The sequence below is a fragment of the Bombina bombina genome, chromosome 11 (assembly GCF_027579735.1).
Source record: "Bombina bombina isolate aBomBom1 chromosome 11, aBomBom1.pri, whole genome shotgun sequence".
In the NCBI taxonomy this organism is placed as follows: Eukaryota; Metazoa; Chordata; class Amphibia; order Anura; family Bombinatoridae; genus Bombina; species Bombina bombina.
This window is the reverse complement of record NC_069509.1, coordinates 4,932,768-4,955,132: the sequence shown is the minus strand read 5'-3', so window position 1 is coordinate 4,955,132 and position 22,365 is coordinate 4,932,768.

Genomic DNA, 22,365 nt, shown 5'->3' with positions numbered 1-22,365 from the left:
TACTCCAGGGCTTACAATGGCAACCTGGTGTGTACTTGACTATCGTCACTAGTTTGACGGCGGATTGGTTTGATGCGTTGTCTGATGCTATTAAGTCAGAAACTTCCCTGGATAAAATCCAGGACAGTGTTAAAGCTTTCAAATTGGCTAATTCCTTTATTTCAAATGCTTCAACTTCTCAAACTGGGAGCATAGTTTACTCTGTTCCAGTTCACAGGACTGTATGGTTAGCTTTGTTCTACGGATATATGCTCTAATCTAAGCTTTTAGTGATTCCTTACAAGAAGTCTATGTTGTGACCTGGCTTAATGGAAATAATCTCTTAAAATTTTAAAGATTTAAAAAAAAAAAAAAAAGGGATCATAGCCTGTTGTTCAATCAAAGACAGCATGAAGGACATGCCCCCGATCCGAGATAGGATCTTGTAGGGGGCAGATTTTCCGTCTTCGCTCAGGCTTGGGTCCGAGATCAAAGGTTTTCTTCCAGAGACAGGTTTTTTTCTGTTTTCAAAATTATCTGTAGATCAGACAAAAGGAGAGTTCCAATATAGGTACAGGTTCTGGGGTTTTTATCCCAAACAGGTTGTGATTCTTAAAAGAGGAGAGAACCTTCAGACCACTTTTTAGATTTCAAGAGTCTACAAAAAATTTTTAGTGGACCGTCCTTCAAGATGGAAACTATTCGTTTCATTCTTTCCTTGATCCAAAAGGGTCAATTAATGACAACAGTGGATTTAAAGGATGCATACCTTCATGTGCCATTCACGAGAATCGTCTCAAGTTCTAGGGTTTGTCTTTCTAGACAAATGCTTCCAGTTCGTGGCTCTTTCTTTCGGTCTTGCCACAGCTCTAAGAGTTTTCATAAAGGCTTCAGGATCGCTGTTGGTGGTGCTTCGGTTACGGGGCATTGCAGTGGCGCCTATCTGGACGATATCCTAGTCCAGGCGCCATCCTTATAACAAGTAAGATTTCACACAGACATGGTGTTTTCCTTCCCATGATCTCATGGGTGGAAGGTAAATTTGGAAAAGTGTTCCTTAGTCCCAAGCACAAGGGTAACTTTCTTGGGAATCCTAATAGATTCCATATCAATGAAAATTTTTCTGACAGAAGTCAGGAAATCAAAGATTATCGGTACTTGTATAGTCCTTCAGTCCACTCCTCGGTCTTCAGTGGCTCAGTGCATGGAGGTAATCGGGCTGATGGTGGCGGCATTGGACATCATCATGTTTGCTCGGTTCCATCTCAGACCTCTGCAGCTAAACATGCTCAGGCAATGGAACGGGAATTATGCAGACTTGTCTCCTCGAATAATTCTGGAACAGGAGACAAGGAACTCTCTTCAATGGTGGTTGTCTCTGGATCATCTCTCCCAGGGGGGCTTGCTTTCGCAGACCATCTTGAGTGATTGTGACAACAGACACCAGCCTTCTGGGGTGGGGAGCAGTCTGGGGCTCCCTGAAGACTCAGGGAGTTTGATCTCTGTCAGAGTCTGTTCTTTCTATAAACATTCTGGAGCTGAGAGAGATCTACAATGCTCTTCTGGCCTGGACTCAGTTAGTCACGGTCGAGTTTTATTAGGTTCTAGTCGGACAACTTATCTTCAAGCTTGCATCAATCATCAGGGAGGAACGAGGAGTTCCTTAGTGATGACAGAGGTTATGAAAATAATCTAGTGGGCAGAAGTCCATTCTGGTTACCTATCGGCGATCCACATCCCAGGGGTGGACAATTGGGAAGCGGGATTTCCTGAGCAGGTAGACTTTTTATCCAAGGGAGTGGGAACTCCATCCGGAAGTGTTTTCAAATATAGTTCTCCAGTGTTGTCATCCAAGAATGGGATCTCATGGCGCCCCGTCAAAATGCCAAGCTCCCGAGACACGGGTTGAGGTCCAGGGACCCCCCAAGCAGATCTGATAGATGCTCTGGTGGTTCTTTGATCCTTCAATCTTGCATACCTATTTCCTCCGTTTGCGCTTCTTCCTCGAGTCATTGCTCGAATCAAGCAGGAGAAGACAGTGATCCTCATTGCTCCGGCGTGGCCTCGCAGGATTTGGTATGCAGACCTGGTGGATATGTCATCTCTGCCACCTTGGAGTTTTCCGTTGAGGAGGGACCTTCTCATTCAAGGGTACTTCCTTCACCCAAAATCTATTTTCTCTGAAGCTGACTGCTTGGAGATTGAACGGTTAATTCTATCCAAGCGGGGGTTTTCTGATTCGGTCATAGAGACCATGATGCAGGCTTGTAAGCCTTTAACTAGAAGGATTTATCATAAGATATGGCGTATCTATCTTTATTGGTGTGAATCCAGGAGCTACTCATGAGTAGAGTTAGGATTCCCAGAATTTTGTCTTTTCTCCAAGAGGGTTTGGAGAAGGGTTTGTCGACAAGTTCCTTAGAGGGTCTAATTTCTGCCTTGTCTGCTTTGTTACACAAACGTCTGGCAGATGTTCCAGATGTGCAATCCTTTTGTCAGGCCTGTGTTCAGAACAGTTACTCCTCCATGGAGTCTGAATTTAGTTTTTAAGGTTCTTCAAGGGTCTCCGTTTGAGTCTATGCATTCCTTAGATATTAATTTGTTATCTTGGAAAGTTTTATTTCTTGTTAGTATTTCTTCAGCTCGCAGAGTGTCTGTACTCTCGGCAATGCAATACTCTTCGTCTTATTTTATTTTCCATTCGGATAAGGTAGTTTTACGTACTAATCTAGGTTTTCTACCTAAGCTTGTTTCAGACAGAAACATTAATCAGAAGATTGTTGTTCCTCCTTTGTGTCCTAATCCTTCTCGGAAAGAATGTCTTCTGCACAATTTGGACGTGGTCCGTGCTTTAAATTTTTATTTACAAGCAACCGAGGATTTAGTCAGTCTTCTTCTTTGTAAAGGGTCAGAAAGCTATGGCTACCTCTTTCTTTTTGGCTGAGGAGTATCATCCGCTTTGCATATGAGTCTGCTGGACAGCAGCCTCCTGAGAGTGTTACGGCTCATTCCACTCATTCATGGACTCTTTCCAATTACATGAAAGAAAACATAATTTATGTAAGAATTTACCTGATAAATTCATTTTTCATATTGGCAAGAGTCCATGAGGCCCACCCTTTTTTATGGTGGTTATGATTTTTTTGTATAAAGCACAATTATTTCCAAATTCCTTTGATGCTTTTTACTCCTTTCTTTATCACCCCACTACTTGGCTATTCGTTAAACTGAATTGTGGGTGTCGTGAGAGGTGTATTTATTGGCATTTTGAGGTTTGGAAAACTTTGCCCCTCCTGGTAGGATTGTATATCCCATACGTCACTAGCTCATGGACTCTTGCCAATATGAAAGAAATGAATTTATCAGGAAAGTTCTTACATAAATTCTTTTTTTTTATTGCGTCATTCTTGGCGCAAAATTATTTGGTGCAAAGTTGCACCTTTGGCGCAAATTTTGTCATTTCTTGCGTCTTTGTTGACCTTAGTTGTTTTGGCGTGAAATTGTGTTTATGACGCAAGTTGTTACTTCCTGGTGTTAGTTTTGCACCAATGTTTTTTTACTTTTTGCGTAATGCGTCATTCGTGGCGCCAAATTTTAGTTATTTTACTCCTCTCCCTCTATTGCTCGCTGATTTCATGAACTTTGAAAGCTATTATGGCTGTTTTTGTTTTTTTCTACTGAAACTGTTACATTGTGGAAAGTGAATGTTTTGCCTAATGTTATTTTTCTTTTTCTGTTACATTTTGTGAGATGTCTCATTCTGATCCTGACTCTGTTACTGTAGAAATTATGATGCCCTGGAACACAATTCTACAAAGCTAAGTGTGTTCTTTTCATTATTAAGATGTTATTTCTTCAGCTCAATTTTGTGGCATTTATTTATCATGTTTTATGCTAGCAATGTTTCTACATGTACAATGACATTTACTGTTTTTACATATTCAGTTCATGTACTTGATTTTATCTGCAAACACCACATCATGTGGCTAATATCAAAAAAGGTTATGACTGCTATTATGCCTTTAAGTAAACTTACAAGGTCTTTTCAAAATTAAGATTTAATTAATTTTGTTCTGACTGACAGCATACTTAAATTTATTCTACTGATGAAGGTTTCTTTGGCTCAAATGATCCTGTATCAGACAGTTTGTTAAACATTTTTTGTTTAAGGACATTTTGTTATTTATAGCTCTTAGGAGTCTAGTCCTCCTATTAACTATGTTAATCCTTTTCAAATCTGGATTTTAACATTTTTTTCTCTAGAGGTCTTTTCCTATTCAATATACTATCTGTATTATATTCTAGAGAATGGTTATTCTGATTCTCTCTTGGGACTGTACTACTATTTCTATGGAAATTGTTACTTATTTTCAGGATTCTTTAGAATTTGAATATAACCTTAGTAGAACATATTCACGTACTGTTTATATTTTTAGCTCAGCTTTATCTGTGGCTGACATTACTGTTCTCTCAACCTTTGTTGAACAGTTAGCATAAGCAGTTTCAGATTCTCAAGTTTATAACTCTGTTTATTTACTTTAGATGTATTCATTTTGATTTCTATTATCTCCACTATTTCTGGAGGTTTAGGGTTTTTTTGTTGTTTTTTTTGCCCTACTTTTTGTCTGGTTATGTAGATCAGTTAGTGAATGTCCTGACTACAAATGCTTGTTCTAGATCCAAGGGTCATAGATTCATATCCTGGCAGGGTTAATACAGCCCTTTGAGGTCAATTTATTGTGTACCATTTATTTTGGTAATAACTGTTTTTATCAGCTGCTAATTTGGTTAATTTCAAGTGTAAGCACTAAAAAAGTGTTTTTCTTTCATGTAATTGGCAAGAGTCCATGAGCTAGTGACGTATGGGATATACATTCCTACCAGGAGGGGCAAAGTTTCCCAAACCTCAAAATGCCTATAAATACACCCCTCACCACACCCACAATTCAGTTTTACAAACTTTACCTCCTATGGAGGTGGTGAAGTAAGTTTGTGCTAGATTTCTGCTTTGATATGCGCTTCTCAGCATGCTGAAGCCCGATTCCTCTCAGAGTGCAGTGAATGTCAGAGGGATGTGAGGAGAGTATTGCCTATTGAATACAATGGTCATCCTAACGGGGATCTGTTTCATAAGTTCTCTGTTATCGGTCGTAGAGATTCATCTCCTACCTCCCTTTTCAGATCGACGATATACTTTTATGTACCATTACCTCTACTGATTTTCGTTTCAATACTGGTTTGGCTATGTACTTTATGTAGATGAGTGTCTTTTGGTAAGTATGTTTTCTTTTATTTAAGACATTCTCAGCTATGGTTTGGCACTTTATATGTAAAGTTCTAAATATATGTACTTATAAATTCACTCTCTTTTTTTAAATTGCGGGCTTTTAGGCTTGCGGGAGCGCAAAATGCTATAATTTATTGCGTCATTCTTGGCGCAAGACTTTTTTGGCGCGAGAGTTACGTTTGACGTAATTTCGTCATTTCTGGCGTCTTAGTTGGCGCCGAGATTTTCACGTAGTTGCGTCATCTATGACGCTCGTGTTTGTTGCAGACGTTTTTGGCGCCAAAAAATATTTTGTCAGTTGTGGGCGTCATACTTGGCGCCAGATTTATGACATTATTTAAGTCTTTATTTCATTTTGCTTCTGGTTTCCAGAGGCTTATTTTGTTTGCATTTTTTCCCATTCCTGAAACTGACATATAAGGAAATTGATATTTTGCTTTATATGTTGTTTTTTCTCTTACATTTGCAAGATAACTTAAAACTGTTCCTGTATCAGAAAACACTTGGATTCCTGCTGACTGATATCAGTCCTACCAAAGCTAAGTTCATTTATTTTAATGTTATGAATTTTTATCTTTAGCTATGGTTTGTAATAAGTTATCATGATAAATTTTTACATGCAGAGTCCATCAGTATTAATGCATTATCTATTGCTATTCTTTTAACATCTAATGTACAAGATATACCTAGGAATTTATAGGATTATTTTTCTGTTTCTATTCTGAAGGCTTTGTCTGCCATCCCGCTTTCTAATAAATGTAAAGGTCTTTTTTAAACTTCTCATTTAGTTGATGAATTTTCAAATGACCGATAACATACTGAATTATCCTTCTCTGATGATGATTTATCTCATTCAGAATATCCTTCATCAGATATTGACACTAACAAATCTACTTTTTTACTTTTAAATAGAGTACATGCGTTCTTTGTTGAAAAGGTGTTGATTATTTTGGATATTGAGGAGACTAGTCCTCCTTATTTTAAGGCTAGCTAACATTTAAAATTCTGCTTATTAACCTCCTGTGGTTACTTCAGAGGTTTTTTTCCAGTTCCTAATTCTGGGGAAGGGAATAGGCCTGGTACTTCTTTTATTCCTTCTTTAAGGTTTTAAAATTTTATCCTTTGCCAGCAGTTAGTTTGGAGTTTTTGGAAAAGATCCCCAAAGTTAATGGGGCTATCTATACTCTTGCTAAACGTACTACTATTTCTATGGAATATAGTATTTATTTTAAAGATCCTTTAGATGGGAAACTTGTATCTTTTCTAAGGAAAATTATTTTATTTTCAGGTCCTTTTCTTAGGCCTGCAATTTCTTTGGCTGGTGTTGCAGCCGTTTCATCTTTTTTGGTTGGAAACTTTAGCGCAACAAGTATTGGTTTATGATTTGTTTAGCATTGTTAACTTGATTCAACATGCTAATTTCATTTGTGATGCCATTCTTTGATATTATCAACATTGAGGTTAAATCTATGTATTTAGCTATTTTAGCTAGAAGAACTTTGTGACTTAAATCTTGGAATGCTGATTTGATTTCTAAAATCCAGATTTCTATTTTTCTTGCCTTCCAAGGTAATAAATTATTTGGTTCACAGTTGGATTCAATACTTTCAACTGTTACTCTGGGGAAGGGAGTTTTTTTGCTTCAAGATTAAGTTCTAAGCTTATATTAGTTTTTGTTCTTAATGAGGAACAGAAACCTAATTCATCTCCAAGTAACATGTTTCTTATTGGAAGCTTTCTTCAAAATGGAATGAATTCAAACCATTTAAGAGATCAAAGCCAGCCCCCAAATTCTCATGAAGGTGCGGCCCTTATTCCAGCTTAGCTGGTAGGCACCAGGTTAAGATTTTTCTAAAGTTGTTTGGTTCAATTCGGTCCAAACTTCTTAGATTGGGGTACAGAATAGGATTCAGAGTAAGAACCGCCTGTGAGAAGTCTTTTTCTCTCTCACATATTCTAGCTATTCCAGTAAAGGCTCAGACTTTCCTGAAGTGTGTTTCAGACCTGGAGTTATCTGGGGTATTCATACCAGTTCCGTTTCAGGAACGGGGTCTGGGGTTTTGTTCTGAACTATTCATTGTCCCAAAGAAAGAAAAACTTTTGAATTGTCATGTTAGATTACCATCTTTCAGAATGGTGATTATAAGGTCTATTCTGCCTTTTGTTCAGCAAGGGCATTATTTGCCTACAATAGACTTACAGGATTCATATCTTCATATTCTGTTTTCATTCAGATTATTTTAATTTTCTGAGATTCTCTTTTTTAAGACAAGCATTACCAATTTGTTGCTTTTCCTTCTGGCCTAGCGACAGCTCTAAGAATCTTTTCAAGGTTCTCAGTGTTTCCTTATTTGGACGATATTGTGGTACTTGCTCAGTCTTTTCATTCTGCAGAATCTCATACGATTCAACTTCTGTTGTTTCTTCAAAGACATGGTTGGAGGATCTTTTTATCAAAAGCTCCTTGATTCCTCAGACAAGGGTCCCCTTTTTATAGGTTTCCAGATAGATTGTGTCAATGTCTTTGTCTCTAACAGACAAGAGACAATTTATATTGGGTTCAGCTTGTCGGAACCTTCAGTCTCTATTATTTCCTTCAGTAGCTATATGCATGGAATTTTTAGGTCTCATGACTGCAGCATTGGATTTGATTCCCTTTGCTCATTTTCATATGAAACCTTTCCAGTTTTTAATGCTGAATTAATGGTGCAGGGATTATTCTAGGATATCACATTTAATATCCTTGAACCCCAATATTCAACTATCTCTGACTTGGTGGTTACATCACCATCGTATAGTTCTACGGGTCTCTTCGGTTCATCCAACCTGGACCATGATCACAACAGATGCGAGTCTTTTAGGTTGGGAAGCTGTTTTGGGATCTCTGACAGCACAAGGGGTTTGGAAATCTCAAGAGGCAAGATTACCATTTAATATTTTGGAACACTGTGCAATTCTCAGAGTTCAGTTTTGGCTTCTATTTGAAGAGAAAGACGTTTATTGGTTTTCAGACAGACAATGTCACAACTGTGGCGTATGTCAATCATCAGGGTGGGACTCTCAGTCCTCAGGCTATGAAAGAAGTATCTTGGATACTTGCTTCGGCAAAATCCAGCTCCTGTCTAATTTCTGCGGTCCATATCCCAGGTATAGACAATTGGGAAGCGGATTATCTCTGTCATCAAGCTTTACATCCGGGAGAATGGTCTCTTCACCCAGATGTGTTTTTTCAAATTGTTCAGATGTGGGGGCTTCCAGAAATAGATCTGATTGCATCTCATCTAAACAAGAAACTTTCCAGGTACCTATCTAGGTCCAGGGATCCTCAGGCGGAAGTAGTGTATGCATTGACACTTCCTTGGAGTTTTCAACCTGCTTATATTTTTCCGCATCTAGTTCTTCTTTTAAGAGTGATTTTCAAAATCATCATGGAGCAATCGTTTGTGCTGCTGGTGGCTCCAGCATGGCCGTTCAGGTTTTGGTATGTGGATCTTGGCCACTTCCATTAAGGCCAGACCTTATATCTCAAGGTTCGTTTTTTCCGTCAGGATCTCATATTATTAAATTTGATGGTATGGAAATTGAACGCTTAGTCATAGAGGTTTCTCTGACTCAGTGATTATTACAATGTTGCAGGGACGTACATCTGTATCTAGAAAGATTTTTTATCGAGTTTGGAAGACTTGCATTTCATGGTGCTCTTCTCATGAATTCTCTTGGCATTCTTTTAGAATTCCTAGAATTTTACAGTTTCTTCAGGATGGTTTAGATAAGGGTTTGTCTGCAAGTTCTTTGAAAGGTCAAATCTCTGCTCTTTCTGTTCTGTTCTACAGAAAAATTGCTAAACTTCCTGATATTTATTGTTTTGTACAGGCTTTGGTTCGTATCAAGCCTGTCATTATATCAATTTCTCCTCCTTGGAGTCTTATTTTGGTTTTGAAGGCTTTACAGGCTCCTCCATTTGAGCCTATGCATTCTCTGGACATTAAATTACTTTATTGGAAAGAGTTGTTCCTTTTGGTCATCTCTTCTGCTAGAAGAGTTTCTCATTTATCTGCTCTTTCTTGTTAGTCTCCTTTTCTGATTTTTCATCAGGCTAAGGCGGTTTTTACGGACTTAGTTTAAATTTTTACCTAAAGTTGTGAACTCCAACTTTAGTAGAGAAATTGTTGTCCCTTCTTTATGTCCTAATCCTAAGAATTTTCTGGAGAGATCCTTACATTCTTTGGATGTGGTAAGAGCTTCGAAATATTATGTTGAAGCTACTAAAGATTTCAGAAAGACTTCTAGTATATTATCTTTTCTGGTTCTAGGAAAGGTCAGAAGGCTTCTGCCATTTCTTTGGCATCTTGGTTAAAGCTTTTGATTCATCAAGCTTATTTAGTGACGGGTAAATCCCCGCCTCAGAGGTTTACGGCTCATTCTACTAGGTCAGTTTCCACTTCCTGGGTGGTTTTCTCTTCTTCAGAAGCAGTTTTTTGGTAGAAAAATACTTCAGGCAGCTGTTTCAGTTTGATTCTTCTGCTTATAATTTCAGTTTTTTTCTTTATAAGATTAAAACTTTTGATTTGGGTTGTGGATTAATTTTTCAGCGGAATTGGCTGTCTTTATTTTTATCCCTCCCTCTCTAGTGACTCTTGCGTGGAGTGCCACATCTTGGGTATTTGCTATCCCATACGTCACTAGCTCATGGACTCTTGCCAATTACATGAAAGAAAACATAATTTATGTAAGAACTTACCTGATAAATTCATTTCTTTCATATTGGCAAGAGTCCATAAGGCCCACCCTTTTTATGGTGGTTATGATTTTTTTTGTATAAAGCACAATTATTCCAATTCCTTGTTGATGCTTTCGCTCCTTTCTTATCACCCCACTTCTTGGCTATTCATTAAACTGAATTGTAGGTGTGGTGGGGGCGGTATTTATAGGCATTTTGAGGTTTGGGAAACTCTGCCCCTCCTGGTAGGAATGTATATCCCATAAGTCACTAGCTCATGGACTCTTGCCAATATGAAAGAAATGAATTTATCAGGTAAATTCTTACATAAATTATGTTTTTTTATCCTTCTGGGAGAAAAACGCTATATAATAGTTATTAGACTGCATGAAGGTGCGGTTCTCAAACCAGTCCTTCTGGTGGGGGGCAGATTAAATTGTTTTTGGATGAACTCAGTCCAAATTCTATATTATTTTTAGGGTTTGAATAGATTTTTAGAATGAGACCACCTATGGGAAGAATCTTTCTTTCTCAGTACACTTTGTGAATTTTTTTCAGGAGTGATTATACCAGTTCTTTTAGCAGGAACAGGGTTTGGGTTTCTATTCTTTGTCCTAAAGAAAAAAGCAGTCAGCCTTATAGAATCAGTACAGGATTAGACCCAACTGCTAGCGTGATAATATAAACACACGCTAGCACGCTGAGAGGAAATCAGGACGTGACCCACTCAGGAACAAAAAATACAACAGGTTAATTTGCAGGAAAAGAAAACTGTGTACTCACAGATGCAGGAATTCAGATCTTAGTCTTAAAGCAGGCAGAGGATAAGGCAGTAGAGTGATCAAACAAAGGAGTGGTCAATGTCCCTTTAATCAAGTACAAGGATGAGGCAGCAGAGTGGTCATGCAAAGCAATGGTCAACGTCCCTTTAATCAGGTATAAGGATGAGGCAGCAGTATGGTCAGGCAAAGCAATGGTCAATGTCCCTTTAATCAAGTACAAGGATAAGGCAGCAGAGTGGTCAGGCAAAGCAAGTACAAGGATAAGGCAGCAGAGTGGTCAGGCAAAGCAATGGTCAATGTCCCTTTAATCAAGTACAAGGATGAGGCAGCAGAGTGGTCAGGCAAAGCAATGGTCAATGTCCCTTTAATCAGGTATAAGGATGAGGCAGCAGAGTGGTCAGGCAAAGCAATGGTCAATGTCCTTTTAATCAGTTATAAGGATGAGGCAGCAGAGTGGTCAGGCAAAGCAATGGTCAATGTCCCTTTAATCAGGTATAAGGATGAGGCAGCAGAGTGGTCAGGCAAAGCAATGGTCAATGTCCCTTTTAATCAGTTATAAGGATGAGGCAGCAGAGTGGTCAGGCAAAGCAATGGTCAATGTCCCTTTTAATCGGTTATAAGGATGAGGCAGCAGAGTGGTCAGGCAAAGCAATGGTCGATGTCCCTTTAATCAGGTAAAAGTACTCACGAGCCAGGCAGCAGAAAGCAGGAACGCTAACAACAAACGGGCAGCGGAGCGATGTCCCGCCAAGGCTTTTAAAAGCCTAGTGACGTGAGGGGGCGGAAACAGGAAGGCCGCGTCACATTGCTAGGCAACGTGATGCGCAAGAACAGAGAGAGATCCGGGAGCCGCTGCGACACGGCAATGATCGGATCAGATCATGACAGCACCCCCTCCTCAACGATCCCTCCGGGGGATAGGACCAGGTTTGGAGGGATGAGCTCTATGAAAAGCCTTGATCAAAGTAGGAGCATAAACTTTATGAGCTGGTTCCCAAGACCGCTCCGTTACAGGGTAGCCTTTCCAGTGGATGAGATAGTATAAATATTTGCCACAACGTTTGGAATCGATGATGTGACTGACTGCAAACTCCGGTTGTCTTTGAACCAGAAGAGGAGTAGTCGTCCTAGGTCTGGAGTATCTGTTAAAGGTGGCGGGTTTAAGAAGAGAGACATGAAAAACTGGATGAGCCTTAAGAGTCTTAGGAAGTGCTATACGATAAGCAGTAGTGCAAACCGGACTAAGGATCCGGAAAGGACAGATAACGTGGTCCCAGCGTAAATAGAGGGTTGCTTGAGATGAAGATGACGTGTAGAAACCCAAACCTTGTCTCCAGGACGATATTTGGGGCCTTCTTACGTTTGCGATCAGCATAGTATTTATATTGGTTAGAAGCTTTGATGAGGGGAAGGCGGATCTTTCGCCAATTGTATCGGGCATTGTGAGCCAATTCAGCTAGAGGCAAGTAGTGGGTCCAGTTAGAGTGGAGATGATCCACATAATGCCTAAGGTATATTTCCAAGCACTCATTGACCCTCTCTGTTTGGCCATTGGACTGGGGATGATATGTGGACAAGGAGATGGAAGTACTAAGTTGTTTACAGAGAGATTTCCAAAACCGAGAGACAAACTGAACCCCCCTGTCCGAGACAATATCAAGAGGGAAACTATGAAGTCTCACTATATGCTGAATAAACAATTCAGAAAGGGTAAGCCAGACAATGGCATGAAATGGGCTGATTTGTTGAATCTGTCGACTATAACCCAAATGGTATTGTTTCCAGCAGATGGAGGGAGACCAGTAACGAAATCCATGGATAAATGAGTCCAAGGCAGATGAGGAATGGGAAGAGGTTGGAGTAAACCAGAAGGTAATTGCCGAGGTATCTTGTTGGATGCACATATTGTACAGGCAGAAACGTAATATTTGGCATCCCGAGTTAGAGGGCCACCAGACATGTTGCTTAAGGTTCCAAATAGTGTTGCTGATACCCGGGTGTCCAGAAAGGGGATTGTCATGAGCCCATGATAACAATTTAGATCTGAGATGTTCAGGAACAAGAAACAGACCAGCAGGGGGTTTGCTGGTGAAGGGAAGGGCTTCTTGAGCAGCTTGTAGTTCTTGTAAAGTAGAGGCCGATAGAAGAGCTATGATCCCATGAGGATGGAGAATATTCCCAGATTCTGGAGCATTAGAGATTTGGAACTGCCTTGACAAAGCATCAGCTTTGACATTCTTTGTGCCAGGAATATAGGATAAAACATAATGGAACCGAGAGAAATTCAAAGACCATCGAGCTTGCCTGGAATTCAAACGTTTGGCTGTCTGGAGATAAAGTAAATTCTTATGATCCATGAGGATTGAGAAAGGCTGAATGGTGCCCTCTAACCAATGTCTCCATTCGTCTAAGGCCATTTTGATGGCCAGCAATTCCTTGTTGCCCACATCATAATTTAATTATGAGGAAGTGAACTTCTTGGAGAAGAAACGGACGGGCTGACGAAGAATAGGTGCAGAAGCAAAAGCTTTCTTTAGGGAGTCAAAAGCCTGAACAGCATCTGGAGACCACTCTGACCTTTTGCCCCTTTTTAGTCAGAGAAGTAAGGGGTGCCGTTATAGTGGCAAAACCTTTGATGAACTTCCTGTAGTAACTGGCAAAGCCTAGGAAACGCTGGAGAGCTTTAAGGGAGTCAGGTCTAGGCCATTCTAGTATAGCATTGAGTTTGGTAGGATCCATTTCGAAACCAGTTTTAGATATTACATATTCTATAAAGGGAATAGAGTCCTGGTGAAAAGCACTTTTCCATCTTGGCAAAAAGATGATTATCCCTAAGACATTGAAGCACTTTTTTGACATGGGATACATGATCCTGATAGGTCTGTCAAAAGATGAGGATATCGTCAAGGTAGATAATTACGAAGGTATTCAAATAATCACAAAATATCTCGTTGACAAAGTGTTGGAACACTGCAGGGGCATTGCAAAGCCCAAAAGGCATGACAAGATATTCGTATTGCCCAAAACGGGTATTAAAAGCTGTTTTCCATTCATCTCCCTTGCGCATACGGATGAGATTGTACGCTTCACGAAGATCCAATTTGGTGAATATAGTGGAACCTTGCAGATAAGTGAACAATTCGGGGATTAGGGGTAACAGATAACTGTTCTTTACAGTGTTTGGATTTAGACCCCCTAAAGTCTATACAGGGTTGAAGGCCTCTGTCCTTTTTCTCCACAAAGAAGAAGCCAGCCCCCACAGGAGAGGAAGATGGTCTTATAAACCCTCTAGCCAGGTTATCCTTGATATACTCTTCTAGGGCTAGGTTTTCGGGTCTAGAAAGAGGATACGTTTTGCCAAAGGAGCTCCAGGGAGCAAGTCTATGGGGCAATCAAAGGGACGATGGGGAGGAAGTCGTTCTGCCTCTTTTTTGGAGAAAACATCAAGAAAGTCCTGATAGCAAATAGGTAAGGAGTTTGAGGTTTTCGGTAGTAATTGCTATGGTGACTGGACTCTCGACGGGGGTATGTAAACAGTTGATCAAACATGAAGAACCCCAAGAAGTGAGTTTGCCTTGAGCCCAAGAAAATGTAGCGTTGTGCAACTGAAGCCAGGGGAGACCCAAGATTATAGGAAACTGAGAAATTGGAATGACATTGTGAGAGATCCCTCTGTCAACCTCCCTACGGATTATGGATTCAGGCATTGTTAAGTCACCCTGTGCCCATTATAGGTACAGGTTCAAATCCAACAGTACTGAAGGGGTTTTCTTCAGTTTTGAGTAACTGTTAGTTTTGAGTAACTGTATTGTCTAAGACAGTTGTTGTTAGCAGTTGTAGTTATTGCACCAGTTTTTAAGCAGTGGCTAGAAGCAAAATAAATAGCTGATTTAGACTTAAACTTGGACTGAATTATTTAGACGACATTTTTAAGATGAGGATGTCTCTGCCTAACTAAAAGATATTGCGGATCCTACTGCCTCTCCGCTACAATTGGTGGCAAGCGACGGGTTAGTCCTCATAGCCCAGAAGAGCAACTACACATCCGGACCTAATGGGAATACAGTATGAAAGGCTGAAAAGAGCCACCCTTAAAGACCTGCTAGAACAACGGGGCAGACAAGCCAGTAACCTCAGGAAGAGGGAGATTATTACAATACTGACCGAGATGGACGGAGTACCAGGGCCCGAAGGAACCAATGAGCCCAGCATATCAGACAGAACTCCCAAAGAAGCAAGCTTTGACCGGGCGGTTAAAATAAGACTGGCACATCATGGCCCCAACCCGACTGCCGAAATTATCGGCCGGGTCATAGCAGCTGTGGATGCCAACCTACTTCGCCAAAGCAGCGCTGCAGCAGCCCAAGTCACAGCAACCCCAGTGGAAAAGAGAGAGGTACATTTTGCAGCTTTTAAAATCCTCATGGAAACAGAAGGAGAGATTGATGGGTACCTTGCGGATTTTGAGAGGCAATGTGCACTACACAAGGTACCCGCAGAGGACTGGGTCACAATATTATCCGGAAAATTATCCGGCCGGGCCAGCGAGGCTTTTCGGGCCATTCCAGATGAGGAAGTCGGGGATTATAATGCTGTAAAAGAGGCTCTGCTCTCCAGGTATGCAATTACATCGGAGGCATACAGGAGACGGTTCAGAGACACTGTTAAACTAGGTGGAGATTCCTACGTCGAGTGGGCATATAAGGTGCACCGCACAGCAGCTCACTGGACAGCGGGGTGCCAAGCCGTATCTGGGGAAGAGGTGCTGCAGCTATTCCTGTTGGAACATTGCTTCGACACGTTATCTGCAGGAGTTAGAGAGTGGGTTCGGGACCGTAAACCCTCCACTCTGCATGAAGCTGCTCGCCTGGCAGATGAGTATACGGATGCCCGCAAACTGGACACTGCTACCACTAAGATCCCTGCCAGAGTGGAGTACCGACCCACAGTCACCCCAGCAGCTACCAGTTACCAACCCCCGGCGCACCGCTCTACCACACCGCCTTCAGCCACGAACTATCCTTAGACAGCCCGGTTCAACTCACGGGATTACTCACAGCCTATTCGGTGCTTTGGATGTAAGCAACTAGGGCACAAAAGACCAGAGTGTCCCCTAAACACAGCAAACCAAGCACAGTCCTGGAGAAGACCCGCCAGAGGAAACCAACGTAACCCTCAGCCTGCTGCCCACTGCGTAGAGGAGGAAGAATGCTGGGGCATCCTACATGAAGCAGACCCTGTGCAAGCTGCCCATCGGGATAACCGGCAACTGGTTAAAGTGAATGGGAAGGAGGTCAGTGGTCTACGGGATACTGGTGCTACCATGACCTTGCTCCAAAAGAACTTGGTGTCTGAGAACCAGCACACCGGAGTCACTGTGGCTGTGAGGGTAGCAGGGGGCGCTGTGTTCCACCTACCTGTTGCCCTGGTACATTTGGATTGGGGAGTGGGCTCTAGACATGTGAATGTGGGGGTCATGAAGGACTTACCAGCTGATGTTCTCCTTGGAAATAACTTGGCCCCCCCTTGTTTCTGCCTACACTCCCATGGGTCCCGCCGATGTTAACCCTGTGACTACCCGTGCCGCAGAGACTGACCCACCTGCTGCTGAGCCCCAGGACGCTGAGCTCAGTAAATCTCTTTCCGCAATTGATACGTGGAAGTCCCGTTACAATGCGCTGATGAAGGAGAAGAGTCAAGTAGAGGATGAAATGATCACGTTAAACAATCGCGTAACAGTGTTAGCAGGAGAAAAGAGGAGCGCAGAGGAAAAAGCGTGTTAAGAACGGGAATCTCTGCTAGACAAGCTGCACCGACAGACCGCAGAAAACACCAGCTTCAGAGTGGAACATGAAACATTAAAGACAAACTTAGCGACACTGGAGGAGAAGCTGACGCTGGCTCATAGTGAGGTGCAGCAACTCAAGGGCACCCTACGTCAGTATGAAGGGCTTGTGGATACCTATAAAGAGCAGGTACAAAAAACTCGTAAAGAAGCCGATGAGATTTGTCTCCAACTGGAAAGAAGCGTCTCTGAAAACAAAAACTTGAAGGAATGTTTAGCCCTGGTCTGGGCACTGAAGAAGTTGAACCCTTATTTATATGGACAGGAATTCTCTCTCATAACAGGAATGCAGATGGATTGTCCCGGCAAACTGACATTCCTACCACCTCCTAGTCCGGTCATCCCCAAGTTGACCTGCCAAAGGGTCAAGCCGGGTCTGCCAGAGTGTCCCACCAGGAGGGGGCCATGTGACAGACCCCTCTTTCAACCTCCCTACGGATTATGGATTCAGGCATTATGTTAAGTCACCCTGTGCCCATTATAGGTACAGGGTGCAAATCCAACAGTACTGGAGGGGTTAACTTCAGTTTTGAGTAACTTTTAGTTTTGAATAACTGTATTTTCTAACAGTTGACAGTTGTTGTTAGCAGTTGTAGTTGTTGCACCAGTTTTTAAGCAGTGGCTAGAAGCAAAATAAATAGCTGATTTAGACTTAAATTTGGACTGAATTATTTAGACGACATTTTTAAGATGAGGATGTCTCTGCCTAACTAAAAGATTTTGCGGATCCTACTGCCTCTCCGCTACAGACATCAAGGCTAATAGTCTCGAAATGGAGAGCCCCACCAGAAAATAGCAATAGCATGGTAGAAAACTGAATAAGTCCAGAGCCCAGCGGACCACCGTTGACAGTGGAGACCTTGACAGAGTGCCCTTTAGCACGTAGAGGTATTTTGTGTGTGGTTGCAAAGGTGGAATCTATGAACATGCCTCCAGCACCGGAATCAATGAGACCTTGAGTATAGATTTTTCGATCTCCAAGATGAAGAGTTACCAGTACAAAAAGTTTGTTGTTGAGGGAGGAGAATTCGATCTGGCTTAACTATTCAGACCATTTGTGGATTCTGAGATTCTCTTTTTTTAGATAAGCTTAACCAATTTGTCGCTTTTCCATTCGATCTGGCTTAACTCAGTCCCTCGATCTGGAGTTAAGCCCTGGCTTTTACTGGTCTGGTGGGACAATCCCTCAACAAATGTCCCTTTAGGCCACATTATAGGCATAGACTGAGTGATCGTCTTCTCTGGCGTTCGGTCTTGGTTAACTTTATGGTACCAACTTCCATTGATTCTGTTTGATCGGTAGTGGTAGACGAAGGAGACACAGGGTTGAAAAATCGGGTTGCCAGACGGAAATAAGTGAGAGATAGGGGCTTACGTGTTCTCTCCTTCTCTCTTGTTGTCGTTCACTATACCTAGCGTCAAGCCTGATACAAAGATTAATCAGGTCTTCTAGGGATTCTGGGAGATCCCGATACACTAACTCATCCTTAAGATGTTCAGATAGACCCTTACGAAAAGCCGCTCTAAGAGCTCCCTGATTCCAAGAGGTCTCAGCCACAAGCGTGCGTAATTCAATAGCATACTGTGCCACGGATTGAGCTCCCTGACGTAGGTCTAAAAGAGAGGCTTCTGCAGCTGAAGATATTCCAGGTTTGTCAAAGACAGTAGAAAACACAGTCAGGAATCCACATCCTGAAGTATAGGGTCATTCTTTTCCAGCAAGGGGGACACCCAGGCCAAGGCTTTTCCTTTCATCAATGATATAAGGAAAGTTATCCTTGAAGAAGGCGTAGTGAAGAGTGTAGTGCTGTTGCGAAAGTGAAGATGGCATAGGTTCAAAAAAACCCTACAATATTTGGGATTACCATCATATTTGTCTGGAAGAGGTATCCTGGGGCCAATTTGCCCTTGAGTATGGGTTGTAGGAAGTGAAGGAGAAGGTGAAGCCAGTGAGGTAGGATTGGATTGTGTTGGAGCCACCAGACTTTGCAGTAAAACAGTTATCTGATCTCGCTTGGAGTCCAGGGATTGCAAATGTGCGGCATGGGATCCCAATAATTGTCCCTGGTAGGCCATGGCCATGGAAAGCTCAGCGGGGTCCATAAATGGCCCGATTGTACAGTCAGCCGTATAGAATCAGTCCAGGATTAGACCCAACTGCTAGCGTGATAATATAAACGCACGCTGAGAGGAAACCAGGACGTGACCCACTCAGGAACAAAAAACAGGACAGGTTAATTTGCAGGAAAAGAAAACTGTGTACTCTTAGATGCAGGAATTCGGATCTCAGTCTTAAAGCAGGCAGAGGATAAGGCAGTAGAGTGATCAAACGAAGCAGTGGTCAATGTACCTTTAATCAAGTACAAGGATGAGGCAGCAAAGTGGTCAGGCAAAGCAATGGTCAACATCCCTTTAATCAGGTATAAGGATGAGGCAGCAGAGTGGTCAGGCAAAGCAATGGTCAATGTCCCTTTAATCAAGTACAAGGATGAGGCAGCAGAGTGGTCAGGCAAAGCAATGGTCAATGTCCCTTTAATCAGGTATAAGGATGAGGCAGCAGTGTAGTCAGGCAAAGCAATGGTCAATGTCCCTTTAATCAAGTATAAGTACTCACGAGCCAGGCAGCTGAAAGCAGGAACGCTAGCAACAAACGGGCACCGGAGCAATGTCCAGCAAAGATCTTTAAAAGCTTATTGAGGGGCAGGAACGGAAACAGGAAGGCTGCGTCATGTTGCTAAGCAACGTGACGCGCAAGAACAGAGAGAGATCCGGGAGCCGCGGCGACACAGCAATGATCGGATCAGATCATGACAAAAGGTTTGTGACAGACCCTTCGGTCAGAACTGAAAGAGTTAACTTTGTTCAGCTTTAAGAAGCTATTTTCTAAATACAAGGTTGCTGGCATCAGCTATTGTGTGCTGTAATGAAGTTTAGTGATAAACATTCCCATTGTCTAATCACCTCCAGAGTCAGACTGCTAGTTGATAAGATGGACTGCATTGTTTTCTTGTGTTTAAATTGTTATCTGCTTAAGTAATGTAATTCTATTGTGGCATGTCAAAGGGCGTTTGCTCTCTATCTAATGTACAATATTCTTTCAACCCCCCAGCTGGGGTCAGACCTGCATAAATACTAGGCATATAGCCTTTAATAAATGGCATTCTGTTTTAACCTTCAATGTGGAGCCTGGTCTCATGTTTGAGGGGGGAATTAGCTGGGTTGTGAGTTGTTGATCTCACATTCAGGGCATCTTCCATCTGGTATTAACCCTTGGTATCCTGTTGGTACCGTAACAAGGTTTATTCAGTCCAATCTTGGATCTGAAGACTTTTATATTGTTTTTTTAGAGTCTCAACTCTTAAGTTGGCGATTATAAGAACTAGTTTGGCTTTTTGTTCAGCAAGGTCATTTTATTTTATTCAGACCATTTGTGGATTCTGAGATTCTCTTTTTTTAGATAAGCTTAACCAATTTGTCGCTTTTCCATTCGATCTGGCTTAACTCAGTCCCTCGATCTGGAGTTAAGCCCTGGCTTTTACTGGTCTGGTGGGACAATCCCTCAACAAATGTCCCTTTAGGCCACATTATAGGCATAGACTGAGTGATCGTCTTCTCTGGCGTTCGGTCTTGGTTAACTTTATGGTACCAACTTCCATTGATTCTGTTTGATCAGTAGTGGTAGACGAAGGAGACACAGGGTTGAAAAATCGGGTTGCCAGACGGAAATAAGTGAGAGATAGGGGCTTACGTGTTCTCTCCTTCTCTCTTGTTGTCGTTCACTATACCTAGCGTCAAGCCTGATACAAAGATTAATCAGGTCTTCTAGGGATTCTGGGAGATCCCGATACACTAACTCATCCTTAAGATGTTCAGATAGACCCTTACGAAAAGCCGCTCTAAGAGCTCCCTGATTCCAAGAGGTCTCAGCCACAAGCGTGCGTAATTCAATAGCATACTGTGCCACGGATTGAGCTCCCTGACGTAGGTCTAAAAGAGAGGCTTCTGCAGCTGAAGATATTCCAGGTTTGTCAAAGACAGTAGAAAACACAGTCAGGAATCCACATCCTGAAGTATAGGGTCATTCTTTTCCAGCAAGGGGGACACCCAGGCCAAGGCTTTTCCTTTCATCAATGATATAAGGAAAGTTATCCTTGAAGAAGGCGTAGTGAAGAGTGTAGTGCTGTTGCGAAAGTGAAGATGGCATAGGTTCAAAAAAACCCTACAATATTTGGGATTACCATCATATTTGTCTGGAAGAGGTATCCTGGGGCCAATTTGCCCTTGAGTATGGGTTGTAGGAAGTGAAGGAGAAGGTGAAGCCAGTGAGGTAGGATTGGATTGTGTTGGAGCCACCAGACTTTGCAGTAAAACAGTTATCTGATCTCGCTTGGAGTCCAGGGATTGCAAATGTGCGGCATGGGATCCCAATAATTGTCCCTGGTAGGCCATGGCCATGGAAAGCTCAGCGGGGTCCATAAATGGCCCGATTGTACAGTCAGCCGTATAGAATCAGTCCAGGATTAGACCCAACTGCTAGCGTGATAATATAAACGCACGCTGAGAGGAAACCAGGACGTGACCCACTCAGGAACAAAAAACAGGACAGGTTAATTTGCAGGAAAAGAAAACTGTGTACTCTTAGATGCAGGAATTCGGATCTCAGTCTTAAAGCAGGCAGAGGATAAGGCAGTAGAGTGATCAAACGAAGCAGTGGTCAATGTACCTTTAATCAAGTACAAGGATGAGGCAGCAAAGTGGTCAGGCAAAGCAATGGTCAACATCCCTTTAATCAGGTATAAGGATGAGGCAGCAGAGTGGTCAGGCAAAGCAATGGTCAATGTCCCTTTAATCAAGTACAAGGATGAGGCAGCAGAGTGGTCAGGCAAAGCAATGGTCAATGTCCCTTTAATCAGGTATAAGGATGAGGCAGCAGTGTAGTCAGGCAAAGCAATGGTCAATGTCCCTTTAATCAAGTATAAGTACTCACGAGCCAGGCAGCTGAAAGCAGGAACGCTAGCAACAAACGGGCACCGGAGCAATGTCCAGCAAAGATCTTTAAAAGCTTATTGAGGGGCAGGAACGGAAACAGGAAGGCTGCGTCATGTTGCTAGGCAACGTGACGCGCAAGAACAGAGAGAGATCCGGGAGCCGCGGCGACACAGCAATGATCGGATCAGATCATGACAAAAGGTTTGTGACAGACCCTTCGGTCAGAACTGAAAGAGTTAACTTTGTTCAGCTTTAAGAAGCTATTTTCTAAATACAAGGTTGCTGGCATCAGCTATTGTGTGCTGTAATGAAGTTTAGTGATAAACATTCCCATTGTCTAATCACCTCCAGAGTCAGACTGCTAGTTGATAAGATGGACTGCATTGTTTTCTTGTGTTTAAATTGTTATCTGCTTAAGTAATGTAATTCTATTGTGGCATGTCAAAGGGCGTTTGCTCTCTATCTAATGTACAATATTCTTTCAACCCCCCAGCTGGGGTCAGACCTGCATAAATACTAGGCATATAGCCTTTAATAAATGGCATTCTGTTTTAACCTTCAATGTGGAGCCTGGTCTCATGTTTGAGGGGGGAATTAGCTGGGTTGTGAGTTGTTGATCTCACATTCAGGGCATCTTCCATCTGGTATTAACCCTTGGTATCCTGTTGGTACCGTAACAAGGTTTATTCAGTCCAATCTTGGATCTGAAGACTTTTATATTGTTTTTTTAGAGTCTCAACTCTTAAGTTGGCGATTATAAGAA